This window comes from Diabrotica virgifera, chromosome 6 (genome assembly GCF_917563875.1).
Source record: "Diabrotica virgifera virgifera chromosome 6, PGI_DIABVI_V3a".
Taxonomy (NCBI): domain Eukaryota; kingdom Metazoa; phylum Arthropoda; class Insecta; order Coleoptera; family Chrysomelidae; genus Diabrotica; species Diabrotica virgifera.
The window spans coordinates 249,007,199-249,024,455 of NC_065448.1; the positions used below are offsets into that span (position 1 = coordinate 249,007,199).

The 17,257-nt window shown below is 33.3% G+C and overlaps 1 protein-coding gene across 19 annotated transcripts in view; it reads right to left on the minus strand.

Moving 5' to 3' along the window:
* The window catches only part of LOC114338881 (formin-J), a 552,435-nt gene that overhangs the window by 296,064 nt on the left and 239,114 nt on the right, over window positions 1-17,257 (minus strand). The gene's annotated exons all lie outside the window — the stretch shown is intronic.

Consider the following 17,257-nt stretch of genomic DNA (forward strand, 5'->3'; position numbering starts at 1 on the left):
AAGCAATACAATCGTTTTTGGCGTAGACTTGCAGCAGTTGCTTAGGAAAAAAATACCCACTTCGTCATAGGTTTTTAAACTGGTAATTTTGACTTTCTGTGAAATCCGGGGAATGATGACAAAGGTGGGGGTTGGAGGGGGTGAGTTTGCAAATTGTTGTATACCATATCTTTCAGAAATTAATTAGCAATAAAATATGCCGCTGGAAACGATCCTCTATCTGCTTTCGTTCTTGAAATAGGAGTGTTAGGTATTGTAGCTTAAAAATTAAACCGCAGTAGCCATTGTTTCCCGTTAGGGGATGAAGCAAAAAATTGGTTTTTGGCGTAGACCTGCAGCCGTTAATTACAAAAAAATACCCACTTGGTTTTAAGTTTTTAACTGATTATTTTCACGCTTTGTGAAATCCGTGGAACGATGATAACGGTAGGGGTTGGACGGGGTGAGTTTGTAAATACTAGTATAACCCATCTTTCAGCAATTAATTAAAAATTAAATATTCCGCCAGAAGCGACCCTCTATCTGATTTCTTTCATGAAATAGGAGTGTTGAGTATTGCAGCCTTAAGTATTAAACCGCTGCAGCCATTGTGGCTCGTTAGGGGAGGAAGCAAAACATTCATTTTTGGCTTAGACATGTAGTAATTAATGAGCAAAAAATACGTACTTGGTTTTAGCTCTTTAAACTGGTTATTTTCACTTTTTGTGGATTCCGGGAATGATGATAACGGTAGGGGTTGAAGGGGGTGATTTTGTAAATTCTTGCAAACTCAATATTTCAGCAATTAATTAGCAATAAAATATGCCGCCCGAAGCTACCCTATATCTACTTTCGTTCCGGAAATATGAATGTTGGCTATTCTAGCTTAATATTAAGCTGAAGTGGCCACCTGTTTCTCTGAAGGGGTTGAAGCAATACATTTTTGTTTTGCGTAATAAATTAGCAATTAATTAGTAATAAAATAGGCCACCGGAAAAAACTCTCTATCTACTTTCGTTCCGGATATATGAATGTTGGCCTTTCTAGCTTAATATTAAGCTGAAATGGCCACCTATTTTTCTGAAAGGGATGAAGCAATAAATTTTTGTTTTGCGTAATAAATTAGCAATTAATTAGCAATAAAAAAGGCCACCGGAAGCAACTCTCTATCTACTTTCGTTCCGGATATATGAATGTTGGCCTTTCTAGCTTAATATTAAGCTGGAATGGCCACCTGTTTTTCTGAAGGGGATGAAGCAATAAATTTTTGTTTTGCGTAATAAATTAGCAATTAATTAGCAATAAAATAGGCCGCCGGAAGCAACTCTCTATCTACTTTCGTTCCGGATATATGAATGTTGGCCTTTCTAGCTTAATATTAAGCTGGAATGGCCACCTGTTTCTCTGAAGGGGATGAAGCAATAAATTTTTGTTTTGCGTAATAAATTAGCAATTAATTAGCAATAAAATAGGCCACCGGAAGCAACTCTCTATCTACTTTCGTTCCGGATATATGAATGTTGGCCTTTCTAGCTTAATATTAAGCTGGAATGGCCACCTGTTTTTCTGAAGGGGATGAAGTAATAAATTTTTGTTTTGCGTAATAAATTAGCAATTAATTAGCAATAAAATAGGCCGCCGGAAGCAACTCTCTATCTACTTTCGTTCCGGATATATGAATGTTGGCCTTTCTAGCTTAATATTAAGCTGGAATGGCCACCTGTTTCTCTGAAGGGGATGAAGCAATAAATTTTTAATTTGCGTAATAAATTAGCAATAAAATAGCAAAAAAATATGGGGTGTGTCTCATGGCTCCCTTATGAAATGGTCTTTCTAGCTTAATAGACATAGTACACTATGTATTTGTAAACAACAACGGCCAAAAAACGAAACGTGGTAAAAAACAACCTCAAAACCAAGTAAAATTGTCAATTTCTTCTTTTAATACGTCACTCTAAGCGCTAAACGTGGTGAAACGAAACCACAAATAATCACGTTTCGCTTTACTTCCGAACTCCATTCGGTGTTGCCGGCGTCATCCGACAGCAGTTTACTTGATGAAAGCGTTCGGAAATCACGCTTACGCTTTCGCTATAAAAGTTACAGAGTCCCGGTACTGAATGAACATCTCTATAAGGCCATACAGAAAGCTGTCGATGGCCAAGATGTGTAAGAAAATTTTTGGGAGATGCTCCAGCAGCTCCAGTCAAAATAACACGGAAAGCTAAACCTAAATCCACCACCAAAGCTCACCATTTAGCTTTGGTCTCACCAAAGCTAAATCCTTTTGAGTAAAAGTCGTATGGCTAAATCTGGAGAAAAATAAAAATAAGAAAGTTGCAATATCTGCGACCCGTGATGAGGGGACAGCGATATGAATTGCTAAGACTGGTAATACAGGGAAAGATAAGAGGAGGAAGAAGTACACGAAGAAGGAAAGTGTCATGGTTGAAAAATTAAAGAGACTGGTTTAAATGCAGTTCCATAGAACTCTTCAGAGCAGCAGTAGATGGAGTCAATGTAGATAGGTTACGTTAGATTAGTAAAAATGTAATTTTATTTCCAGTATATTTGTTATATATAAATAAGGAATTCGCAGATGATATCTGTTTCGTAGCGAACACAATAGATGATATGAAGAGGATGTTAAGTAAGCTAGAGGTAAAATCGGCAGAAGTGGGTCTTGAAATCAACACGATCAAGATAGTAGAGATGTGAATAGGAGCTAATAACTGTGACAAACTCTACATCAACCAACAAGAAATAAAACAGGTTTAAGAATTTTGCTACCTAGGCAGTATAATCAGTGCAAAAGGTGGAGCTCAAGCAGATATTAAACAGAGAATACGAAAAGCACAACAAGCTTTTGGAACCATCGCAAATAGATGGAGATCAACACAGATTAGCCAAAATACTAAAATAAGGCTATTTAATAGTAACGTGAAAAGTGTGCTACTTTATGGGAGTGAAACATGGGCAATAACTGACGGAAATGTAAATAAAATCCAAGTTTTTGTAAATACACTCACCGGCAGAGAAAACGGGCACCCCAAAAAATGGGTAATTTTTAATGTCTTGTATTTCCTAAACCTGATGTTCGATTTAAGTAATTTTTTTAATATGTTATAGCCTTATTCTTTATCAATATCGCTGTAATAATATTGTTGCTAGACAGGTACATTGTCATTGTATACAGGGTGTACGAATCAAACTGTGTTTTTTTCTCAAACTTTGGAACACCCTGTGGAATGTTCTAGCTTTTATAAAATACCGAAATTATAACCAAACTATAGCCTCAGGTTTTCTTAACATTCTGTTTTTTGATTCATTCGCTTATGTTGGACAATAAAAAAGTTAAGCACTTTAACAACTAACCCTGTTTTTCGTTAATACAGGGTGTTTTTAAATAAGTACGGCAAACTTTAAGGGGTAATTCTGCATGATAAAATAATGATAGTTTGCTTTATAAACGTATGCCCGCAAATGCTTCCTTTCCGAGATAGGGGATGTTGAAATTGTTCTTACAAACTGACGATTTATTTATTTCTCTAAAACGGTTTGGGATATGCAAATGAAATTTAGTAGATTTTAAGAGGTAGTTATTGCGCATTTTTTGGCATACAATTAAGAATTTTATATTCACCATTGGCGTGCATACGGGTATAAATATTTTAGATATATCCCGTATGCACGCCAATGGTGAATATAAAATTCTCAATTGTATGCCAAAAAATGCGCAATAACTAGCTCTTAAAATCTACCAAATTTCATTTGCATATCACAAACCGTTTTAGAGCAATAAATAAATCGTCAGTTTGTAAGAACAATTTCAACACCCCCTATCTCAGAAACGAAGTATTTGCGGGCATAAGTTTATAAAGCAAACTGTCATTATTTTATCATGCAGAATTACTCCTTAAAGCTTGCCGTACATATTGAAAAACACCCTGTATTGACGAAAAACTGGGGTAGTTGTTAAAGTGCCTAACTTTTTTATTATCCAACATAAGCGAATGAATAAAAAAACAGAATGTTAAGAAAATCTGTGGCTATAGTTGGGTTTTAATGTTAGTATTTTATAAAAGCTAGAACATTCCACAGGGTGTTCCAAAGTTTGAGAAAAAAACACAGTTTGATTCGTACACCCTGTATACAATGACAATGTACCTGTCTAGCAACAATATTATTACAGCGATATTGATAAATAATAAGGATATAACATATTAAAAAAATTACTTAAATCGGACATCAGGCTTAGGAAATACAAGACATTAAAAATTTTGGGGTGCCCGTTTTCTCTGCCGGTGAGTGTAGATGTCTACGTAAAATTCTAAAGGTATATTAGCCCAATACCATAACAAATGTAGCACTATGACGGAAAACCAAATAAGAACCCATCAGAACAACAATAAACAGAGAAAGATGGAACTAGCTGGGACACACCCTGAGGAAAGAAAATGCAGACATAACAAAACAAGCACTCAAATGGAGTCCGGTAGGACGAAGAAGCAGAGGACGCCCGACCAAAACATGGAGGAGTGCCATTGACGAAGACAACAAGAGTATCAAGAAAACCTGGGAAGAAATAGCAACAATGGCCAGAAATAGAGGGGAATGAAGAAGCTTCGTGGATGCCATATGCTCCTTCACGGAGTAACAGGATTGGATATATACTTGTTATTATTCTTCTGAATAACCATACGAGGTAGATACTGACAATAGTATATGGCTCAGTGCAAGAAAAAGAGGCTCGGTAGATGGAGAATCAGGGAAACGACGAGATTAATGAGTTGAATGAAGGGTATGATATTGTAAGGCTTGTGAAGAGACAAAGAGTGTAATGACTGGGACATGTCCAGAAATAAGGATACGCAAAAATAAGAAACAAGGCGAAAAAAAAGGAAGGCCAAGAACGAGATGGTTGGATGATGTGGATGAAGTCGGATGGCGTGCAAGACGGCCTGAAAACTATGAATATAAGAGAACAGAGGAGAAGGTTACAAAAGAGATCTGAATGGAAGGACATAGCCAGACAGGTAAAGACCCAACCGGAGTTATGATGCCAAAAGAAGAAATATATGGGTGAAAACCCTTTAAAAGTTATTAAATTGGTACTAGATTACATGATTGCTGATAATTTTATACATGATTGGACAAGTAAATACATGAAGTGAATCTACTTAACATTTTAACATAGTGTGTATTTAGTGGCTTTAAACATGTATAACTGTAGCAGCACTGAAGATGAAATACTCATTTCGAAAACTTTCTGTGATTTAATTCAAAAAGGGTCCTTTTGATAAATTTGCCGCATTCATAATCAACTGCCCTTACTCTTGGCTAATTAGCAAAATACAAGGAAAAGTTATTTACCAGCAATTTTATTGCTGGAATCGAATCTAATAATCGTATATATTAATAATATAAGTATGCAAAGTCCGCAAATAGTGTGCTACTATTTTTATAAACAAAATGGCGCCCCTAAATCGTGTTTTTTTTCAATTTTTGCTCTATAACTTCAAAGATTTCAACTTTACACCAAAAACACCCAACTAAAAATTCACCGTAATTAAATTCTGCATAGAGACGTGTTTTCCCGATTTACTTCGCCGAAAATTTTTTTCGGAAAATATGGGTTTTTCCAACAAAATCTTTAATTTTCAACTAAAATTTTAGATAAGTAATTGTTTATCAATAATTAAATAACTTGGTAATATAAAGGCTCTTTTCGTATGGATTATAATTCCAGAAGCCCATGGAAATTGAATGAACAGTTTAGCAACAATTGAATTGTTAATTAAAAATTTACGTTGCTATAATAACCACGATAATTATGATACATAAGAATAACTATGATTTTTGTATAAAAAGATACTGTACCTATCTAATGTACTTTACAGAATTAAAATTGGACTATTTAAGCGGCATCAGGAATATTTTAAAATTATAAACAATTTTTTGGCTTATAAACAAATAGAATTCTGGGGAAATATTAAATTAAATAATGAAAACGGTATTGGAAAAGAAGTGGCAGGACGCTTCTTTTAAAAGAAAAAACGTTTAATTGTGATGAGTGGTTCCTGAGATACAACCGGTCAAAGTTGACCGGTATTTATGGCAAAGATATAAAAAATAGGATCATAATTTTCGAACCATCACCTTTTTATTTTTGTCCTCTTTCTTCACACCAATTTTCATATCTTTAAAATACTCATAACATAACATATATTATAATAAAAACTATCGATATTACGAGTGAAAATTGCCAAAAATCGCAAAATTCCAATCAAAAATTATGTTGGCGAAAATGTAATATCAAAGTTCAAAATCGGTATACGTTAAAAAAATGCATTTTCTCGGATTCCCAAGGAGCAATTTTCTTCATTCTTTTTTTGTCCCCAAGTAACTCGAGTAGAGCCATCTAACTAACGCATTATTAAATGTCAAACTTGCTTTTGTTTTGTTATAATAGATAAATTTATTTATAAGAAAAGAAAACTACATATTTTCTCGAGTTGTAGACTTTTTTTAGATAAACTTACTACAAGTGTACCTTTTAACGTTAAAAACACAAATATTCTCATTTGAAAGCTATAAATTTATTTAAACAATCTTTATTTACACAAATTAAAAATTTTTGTTATAATAAATCTATTTTATTTATTTGTTATTTTTAAGTTTGACATTTAATAATGCGTAAAAATTGAAAAAAACACGATTTTTGGGCGCCATTTTGTTTATATAAAAAGTAGGACACTATCTGCGGACTTTGCATACCTATATTATTAATAAATACAATCATAAGATTCATTTCCAGCAATAATAAAGTTATTGCTGGTAAATAACTTTTCCCAAAAATGGCCTACTCTCCGATAATCTGCCCAGACTACCTTGAAATTTTCGATTTTTGATTCGTTTTTGGAGTCTGAAAAACACTTTTTGCAATGTTATTTCAACAATCATTAATAATTTCCCTAACCATCGACAAATAATAATTTTTAAAACACTAACAGCACGTTTAAATATTTACGTGGTATGGTCTTGTCCTTGATTCAAGATGGCTGCGGTTTATTTCAACTTCTCTATTGCATAATTTGTCGGTCGTAAATTATTAGTTAGATATAGCCAAGTACCGGAAGCAATATCCATTGCCTACGTATTTGTCTTAATCCAATATTAGTGTTACTCATCACCTGTCCTGTGCTTGATAAGAATCAATAACTAATTCGATCATAAAGAAATGACTCACCCTGTAACTCGAAATGAGCATTTCGTCCCAGCCCGTTTCGCGTTTATAGAAACAAAGTAGGCGAACTGGATACACAATCATGTTTAGAGAACGCGAAATGTATACATAGTCCAGTAAATGATCGTTTTAGAGAGAATCTTCCTGGTGACGGACTTGCTTGAACAGTTCCTGTTAACCCTCTTACATCATTCCCCTGAAAAAAAAAACACACGCTCAAGATAAGTCTGGAAATGGACCATCATCATGGCATCTACACTCTTAAGGGAGTAATTTCCGCTCTTTTTGGGCTCTTCCGATTCATTTGTCGTCGGTTTACAATTGGTTGTTTGACTTGGCATCTTCTACAATATTTCTCAATTCGTTTCTGTTTTTGCTTATAGTTTACATTCTCTAACTCTCATTAAGGTCAGCAATTATCTGGTTCTCCCTTTTGTTTTGGGTCTTCCTCTTGGTCTGCCTAATGCTGCTCTTCATTTGATGATTTTCTTGATAACTGCTTCTGGATTTCTCCGTTCTATATGTCCCATCCATCTGAGTTTCTGTGCCTTGATAAATCTGACGATATCTTCTCTTTTCAAAAGTTCTCTTACTTCGTAGTCATATACTTTTCTAATTTTTGTTATTACCCAATTTTAGTGGGCCTGCTATTCTCCGAATTATTTTTCTATCTAGAATCCTCAATCTTTCTTTATATTTCTGTGCCAAGCACATTACATCAGTACTATATGTGATTACTGGTCTAATTGCTGCTCTGTAAATTTTCAGTTTAGTATTTTGAGCATGCTTCTCATCTTCAAGTTCTGTTTCCTGCCTGAATTTTTTCATTGATTACCTACTATACTTCTATCGCTAGTTCCAAGCAAAGTTGTAGCTTATGAAAAATAAGTTCGTATTCGTCAAATTCCAAATAGAATATTTCAATATGAAATAAACAAAAAATGAACAACTTTTTGGGGTAAAATCATCAAAACCTTTTTAAAGAGTTTAAAACGAGCTTTATTTTGATTTTTATAAAAGTTTCTAGCATAAAAACCTAAGCGAGCTATGCTCAAAATAAAGCTGGCCCCTTTTTTCGGTAAAAAAAAAAATCGTAAAAATCTCTTCTTAATTAGCACCCCAAATGAAATTAATCGTTACCACTTTACAATTTACTTTTTGTAGAAATTTAAAAAAATAATGTGAATATGCCATAAGCCATGACATATTTAAAAAAAATTAATTATTGAAAAACATGCATTTTCTTCAAAATAACTTAAAAAAAAGTATTAGTGATTCGAAAAATCTCGAAGAGTCAGAAGATCTAGGTTTTGCTTTTTTGAATATTTTGGATGCTTTTGTTTTTCTGACAAGAATTTGTTGAGATATGGCTGCTCAAAGCTTGCATACACTCGTAATTAGTGACTCGTTCAAGCCTTTTCAACTAAAACCCATTCAAAAATAAGGGTTTAAAAAATAATAATTTAAATGATTTTATTGATCTTAAAAAAACCTACAAAATGTTTTTTAAGCATATCATAGCTTAAAATCTGACCGAGTCATGAGTAAAAAAAAACCAATAACATATCTTAGGAGATATCAGAACGCGTATACTGAAGCATTGATAAGATATACATATACATAGGGAACCTACTTTTCTTGAGCTACTCTGTTTCTACTGGGTCTACAGACTTCATAAATACACCATTTTTGAAGTTATACTTCTTTAGGCGCGATTGAGATTGAGGGTGAATTTATATTAATCTGCGCGCATGCGCACACCGACAGTATGGTATTAGTCGTTATACGGGCTCTGATTGGGTGTTGAAATGATCTGTCAATAATAAATAATTGTTCAATATGAAGGTAAACAAATGTATAATATATTAGTTTTATTGTTGTGAGGACAGAAACAAAAATTTTTATAATTGTAGTGACTTTTATATAGTTTTTAAAGCAACAGGTACGTAATAATTGTAAATGTATCATAGGTACCTACCTATTTGAACCTACCAAAATACATAGTATGTAATACAACTTTTATTTACACAATTTGATTAACATCAAAATTTCTATCAATATTCACCTAATATATTGTTTTCTTACTCTATGTTTTGTTGTATTTTTTCAATTCTAAATCATTTCAATTCAAAATCAAAATAATTTGATTTAATTAAAAAATGTCAAAAGTTTAATCCGTTTAGTTAGTCGATCTTCGCACATAATGACACCTTGTCTACGTGGCGAAGCGTTTAATGCGAATGAACCCCAATACAACGCCAATACCAACCGCGCTGATAAGTTGGTTCGAATCCCAATAGAAACATTTATTTTTTTATTTTTTGTATACAATTTATGATTGTAAGTATATTTATTATATAATTTTATTTTCAGAAAATACGTATTTAGTTAAAACATTTTCCGACAATTAATGTTTAAAATCATTTGTGGCATTTTTAATGTGTTTGTGTGTGTTTTATTCTTTTATTATTTTAATTTTTGGCCCTGTTTTAATAAAAATGTTTGAGAAATAGTAAGCATAAACTAGTTTAATATTTAAATAAAATATAAATAAAAAGTATATTAATTTCGTTTATAATCATATAATCATATAATAGAAATATAACTTCTTACGTGCGTACAAAGTACACACACATTCTTTTTTTTTGTTTTTTTATGATATACATTTTTGCAAAGAATATTTTTTTCGGTAAAATACTTCACTTTTGAGTTACCTGCGAGATAAATCTGAAAACGTGTTTTTTTTGTTGAAAAATGAACACTTTCACTTGCAAATAACTCAAAATGTATTGACTCGTAGTCGATTTAAATATTTCCAGACTTATATGGAACGTATGTTATTTCACCCACGAGAAGGGATGGCTTTTACCCTCCCCCAAGTAAGATCAGTCCTGGGCTCAAGTCCAATAATGAAGTAGATGTTAAGAGAAACCTACATCCAAATTTTCATGCACTTTGGTGGTGACACGGAAAATTACATGGTATCTCCGTATTTCACTTTCATTTACTGTTACTGGCCTAACAAGGTGGGTAACAAGCTTATACTTCCACTCACAATAAAAATTAGGAAGTGGCTAGAACACCTATTATAATAGATCCTGTGTCTATAATCTCTAGTGCATCAAATTGCTCCTATGCTACTATGATAATAAATGTCATTATCATTGTAGGTTATAAATATTGATAGAATATGGTAAAATAATAAATTAAAACATAGTATTAAGTTTATTTCATCGATTTAAGCAATACATGACAGCGTGTTAGTAGAGGAGAGCAAAGAAATGTTGGAGAAGGGCTATTGACGAGGAAGGACCATAGGCGTAACCGGGGGGGTTTTGGGGGTTGCAACCCCCCATTGGGATGTACTTTGAGCTTTTACGCTTACCACCATAGCCCTCAGAGACCTTCCAGTAGTTGTAACCCCCCCCCTTTCCAGTAGTTGTAACCCCCCCTTAGGATCATCCTGGTTACGCCTATGGGAAGGACTTAAAGTTAGCAGGTTGAAAAGGATGCATGTATCGTTGGGGGGAACAGGAATGATTGAGGATATGGAATTGCTTGGAGAAAAATTAGGCTAAGGAGGAGAATATTTAGATATCTTGGCTCTTAAATGGGACAGTAGATTGGAAAATTGCTCATAGTATGATTGGTAGAATTGGAAGAGAATGAGCGGGGGAGCCTGTAATCGAAAAATTGAGGAAGGGCTGGAAAGAAAAATATACAAGAGTGTGGTGAGACCTGCGTTGGTGTACAGCGTTGAAGTGTGACCTATAAAGAAGATTAAGGAAAAGAAGATGGATGTAGGCGAAATGAAAATGTTACTGTTGTGAAAAAGAACTGTGTGGTCAGTGGAACTGACATAGAAAGGTTTAGGTGAAAAATACACGATGGATAGAAATGAGTGACGAAGAAGACTAGGAAGGGAAAAGCTAAGAAAGAAGAACATTGGCATAATCGTTAAGGAATTATTTAGAAGTCTTAGATAGGAAAGGAAAAATACATGTGCAATAAACCTAAAATATGTATTATTGGGAAATACAAAAGTGCAGTGGCGGCGCCTGGTGTAAAATATTGGGGGTACACAAATAATGTTAACATATAAAAAGACCTTGAGACCCTATTTCCGTAGGTAAAGGTTTTTGAGTGTCTTCAAATTGTAAAAATCGAAGGACCTTATTAAAAATTACAATAAATAATGTATTTTATTGACTTAAAATTATAATTTAGTGTTTAAATGTTACAAGCAAGTTTTGTAACGAAAGTCAGTCGCCTGTTGTTTTTTAGATAAATTATTCACAACCAAATTCAGTAAAATTTGGAATTTCTTGAATCATTTTTTTTATTGAAAACATTGCGAGTGCAGTTAATCCAGGGGTGTCAAACTCAATTTTGCAGAGGGCCATATATTAAATTCAGAATGTGTCGGCGGGCCAGATTCAAATAAAAAAAAATGTACTGAATTATTATAACATTTTATTTAATAGTATACTTATAATATACGGTTGTTAAAAATCATATCAAAGTTATAAAAGAGGGTAATTATTTTGAGCTCGAGTATCCAGATACCTGACTTCTCTTGTTTTTGACAAGCTCATTGATGTCAGGTATCATATTCGTTGTATTTATTTTAAGAATTGATTGGAGATGTTCATTTGTAAGTCTTGTGCGATGTTTGTTCTTATTTATTTTCATGACGGAAAACATCTGCTCACATAAATAGGTGCTACCAAACATGCACAGAATGCGTGCTGCATGCTTTTTTAATTCCGGGTAGTTATCCAAACTCTTGAAATATTGTGTATAAAATGTAAGTGCGTTAACCTCTTTAAATTTTTCTTTCAAAATACTGTCCGATTGAAGATCTATCAACTCCATTTGCAAATAAACTGGTGCCTGTGAAGCTTCAAAATTGAATGGATTGTTGAAAATTGGGAATTCCATTTCATTCATTTTGTGGAAGTCTTCAAAACGATTGTTGAATTCCGTGATAAGATTTTGCAGAAGTTGAGAATATTGATCCAATTTTTTTTGATCCACTGTGCCAAATGATTTTAAATGAGGGAAATGATCCAAAGTTTGATTTTTTACCTGATTTTCCCACAGCCTCAACTTTGTTTCAAAGGCTTGAATACATGAGTACATTTGAGTGACAATCAGATTTTTACCCTGTAACTTTACATTCAGATCAGTCAAGTGTTTATTCATATCTACCAAAAAGGCACAATCAACCCACCAGTCATTGTCATAATCAATTGGGTTGCCTTTTTCTAACATGAAAGCTTGAATAGGGTCACGTAATGCAAAAAATCTTTCTAAAACTACTCCTCGACTGAGCCAACGAACTTCGGTGAAATAAGGGACATCAGAAAACTTTTCGTCCAAATCTTGTAAAAACTGCCTGAACTGTCGGTGATTTAGTCCTCTGCTCCTTATAAAATTTACTATTTTAATTATAGGTTGCATGACATGGTCCATTTTTAAATGTTTGGATGCCAATGATTCCTGGTGAATTATACAGTGAAATCCCACAAAATTTCCTGATGTTTTCTGTTTTAATTTAGTTACAACGCCCGAATGTTGGCCAACCATGGCAGGAGCGCCATCCATAGTTGTGCTGCTAAGTATATTCCAATCGAGTCCATATTCTGCCATCAAATGCTCCAATGCAGAATAAATATCATTTGCTGTTGTAGTACCTGTCAATGGAACGCACTTTAATAGTTCTTCAGTTATTTCAAAGTTACTGTTAATATCTCGTATAAAAACAGCAAGTTGAGCTGTATCAACAGTATCAGTGCTCTCATCAACAGCCAGTGAAAAGTTTGTAAATTCCTTAATTTTCTCCTTCAGTTGAAGAACCAAATTTTGAGATAAATCATTTATTCTTGAAGCAACAGTGTTTCTTGACAGCGAAATATTTTGAATTATTGACTTTTGAAATGGAAATGAAACATCGGCAACTTTCAACATACAGTCTTTAATAAAATCACCATCAGTGAAAGGTTTTGATCTCTTCGCGATTTCTAATGCAATAATAAAACTTGATTTCAGGGCATCTTCGCTCTCAGTATTAGCTTTAGTAAACATCGATTGTTAACCTTGAAGTTTAGATTTTAAAGATGACAATCTGTCCATTCTTATTTTTTCAGTGTAACAATCGAATTTTGATTTATGATTCGTATCATAGTGTCTCTTCAAGTTAAACTCCTTACAAACAGCAACTGTTTGATTGCAAATCAAACACAGTGGTTTACCTTTCCATTCTATGAAAAAATATGCATTTTCCCATTTAGACTGAAAAACTCTACGTTCACTATCAACTTTACGTTTTTGTGACATTATGCCGAAATCGTAACAAATATGGAACTCGACACAATTATGGATATCGCACACGCACGACACAAACAAATGTACAATACCTTCTCAACCACTACTTCGCAACTGACTCACGTGACACGTCGACGCACTTCTTTTATATCGATAAGGAAGGTTCTAGTCTAGACTCGAAGCGCATGGAAGATTCTATTGTTCTCAACAAAAATAATAGGGTGTTTCCGCTAAGAGATGGTGTTACTGTCTATCTCTCTCGCTTGTCTAGGCACGCGCTGCCTTTGAAATGACTTATAAATGTAGTGTAGTGTACGCATTTTAAAACTTCCGTAGAGCAATCGAGTGAAGTCTAAAAGCTCTAAAAAACATTATTCTTCTTTCTGTGACACATTGCGATCGCGGGCCGTATTGGTATGGCCCGGGGGCCGGATGCGGCCCGCGGGCCGTATCTTTGACATGACTGAGTTAATCGATCCTGGCCCATAGCTATTCTAAGGAAAGTTTTGATACGTTTCAATGCAGAGAGACATCGTTCTGTTTCTGCAGTTGTCACTGTCATCGTAACAAGTACATAATTGGAGAATTCCAATCTGGAATTCCAACTGGATAGTTAAATTCGTATCTTCTATTTTATTCATTATGCCTCCTCTTCTCCAAATATATGTTTCACACCTTAACAATTTGTAAGTTTTTACACAAATCTCCATTTTAAATAATCATTTATAATCCCGACGTTTGCACTTTGGTACATTCTTAATTAACAAATTTGGTTTCGGCATTTTTAATTTTTCTTCTAAATATAATGAAGAAAATTTAAATGAACCATACTGAAGTAAAAACTTCTTTTGTATATTGGTATAAAAAGTTTTATTAAAAAACATAAAAGTCCTCCAAAAGGATTTGCAAAACGTTTTCAATCTGAATCAGATCATCCTCAGTGCCTAGAACGAAGTATTTCCACGTTAAAATGAATACAAAAGGTTTAAAATTGTGACTAGGTTAAAGAAAAATGTGGCAATACTTACGTTCTGCTTCACAAAAGAAACTAGCAACTTATTTAGAAAGGTTACATCGATATAAATGGTTTACATAACAATTAAGTGATATTTGTAGCGACTCCAAGTCGATGTTACAAGATGAAATGTGCTAGGAGTGCTCAAAGGGCAACATGGTTCCCTGCTCGTTAAGAACTCGTGGTTCTTGCCAGTTCAATGGACACAGACCAACTAAAGTGAAGGAGATGACAATCCAATTATCAGACCGAAGTGACATGACAAGACAGGTAGTCAATTTTTGGTTATGAATTTCAAATTATTATTGTTGTTTAAAAAATTTTTGGATTATATATTAGTAACTGTATAAAACTGAAATTTAAATTATAATAATTAGATTTTATTGTAAAAGTATATGAGCCAACTCTCTACTCTCTGTTACAGAAAGAACTGTTGTTAGTGTTAGGTAGATAAAATGCAAGTCAGTGACGTCATCGGTGATTAAATTTGAGAAAGAAGGCAAACAGTTTTATTTAGTTTGAAAGAAAAGGAAAATTAGTTCTATGTACGCCACCTATATGATAGGTACCAAGATAAGGTATATTTAATGTTGTAAAAATAGCTAGGTGATGTTGGTTGCCTATGTATATGTTTGTAATGTTTATTGACAAATTGAAAATATTATAATTTAATTGGTTGTCTGAAGTAGAGAACTAAAAACTAGAAAAGATAATGGAGCAAACAGACTGATATGAAAGTAATGTATATCATTGTGAAGCTTCGTGTGATATACATTACTTTCATATCAGTCTGTTTGCTCCATTATCTTTTCTAGTTTTTAGTTCTCTACTTCAGACAACCAATTAAATTATAATATTTTCAATTTGTCAATAAACATTACAAACATATACATAGGCAACCAACATCACCTAGCTATTTTTACAACATTAAATATACCTTATCTTGGTACCTATCATATAGGTGGCGTACATAGAACTAATTTTCCTTTTCTTTCAAACTAAATAAAACTGTTTGCCTTCTTTCTCAAATTTAATCACCGATGACGTCACTGACTTGCATTTTATCTACCTAACACTAACAACAGTTCTTTCTGTAACAGAGAGTAGAGAGTTGGCTCATATACTTTTACAATAAAATCTAATTATTATAATTTAAATTTCAGTATTATACAGTTACTAATATATAATCCAAAAATTTTTTAAACAACAATAATAATTTGAAATTCATAACCAAAAATTGACTACCTGTCTTGTCATGTCACTTCGGTCTGATAATTGGATTGTCATCTCCTTCACTTTAGTTGGTCTGTGTCCATTGAACTGGCAAGAACCACGAGTTCTTAACGAGCAGGGAACCATGTTGCCCTTTGAGCACTCCTAGCACATTTCATCTTGTAACATCGACTTGGAGTCGCTACAAATATCACTTAATTGTTATGTAAACCATTTATATCGATGTAAATGTGATTGTGATCCTGTGGCCATCTAAACTTGTGGGCTATAGCGGGTAGCGGGGTGGGTGGTGAGTTGTATTTTGTCGTATGAAAAGTCATTGGTATAGGAACCACTGTGAGAGCGGTGAACGCGGGGTTCTGTCTAAGGCCTCGCATCCGTGAACTTTCTCCTTTGAAATAGAATAAAAAATAATTAAATGTTACCTATTAGATACTTATAAACTCCTTGGATCTGTTATTTCAAATTTCAATTACTGTATAGTTAGATTAAAATGTTATTTATAGAATGATAAATATTACATATATGAATGTTGGTCTGAAAATAATTTTGGGGGTTCACGTGCACATGTGCACTTTGGAGAAACCGCCACTGCAAAAGTGGATACAAAAATTCTCGTAACCGTAGCCACTACCAAAAATAATACATTTGCAATATATATTTATTTGCAAATACATGTATACAAAAATACATGGAACAGGTGTAGGTACTCCTCTGAATTTTATCTGAATCATTAGGATTTCAAGAATAGTAATAGTAAGAAATATCATTTTTCGGGATCCACCATCACTAAAACTAATGGTTTTAACAATTTTAATTTCATATTGTCTTATGTTTATTATTCAAAGTTGTAATTAGTAACATAAAAACTCAGTTATATGACTAATTATATTATTTCTGAAACTGTTTACAAGCTTAATCCCATATAAACATAATATTTAACCCATTATATTATTAAGTATATTTAATTCTTTGCGAAGATTCTCTATTCCGAAGTCTATCATTACGAGATATTGCTATTTATAAGTTGAATAATCAATTATATGACCAATTAACTAATTACCAATTATTATCTTTAGCGTAGCTTCTGCAGATTTTACATTGCGTAGTTTCCTGTTATTACGAGTAAAATAAAAATAAACATTTATGAAAAAAAACAGATTTATTTTTGGTCAAGATAAAAAATGCATCTTTGTATGTTTTTAATATAATTTTGGAAGAATTCTTGTACTGCGAAGGAAATAAGTTTAAAACGTTCTTTCTAAATGTATCTACCGGTTTTATCTAAAGTTTTGCACTGGTCCAATTGACAATGCTTCACAACCATTATCTATTAAGTGGTTTTTCCATAATTCATTAAATTAACGGTCCCAGTTTTTGTTGGTCTCAGGATACCCAATTCGCCTTCTCGGTTAATACACATCTTATGTCGCATTCAAGCTCTTAGTCGATGGTCT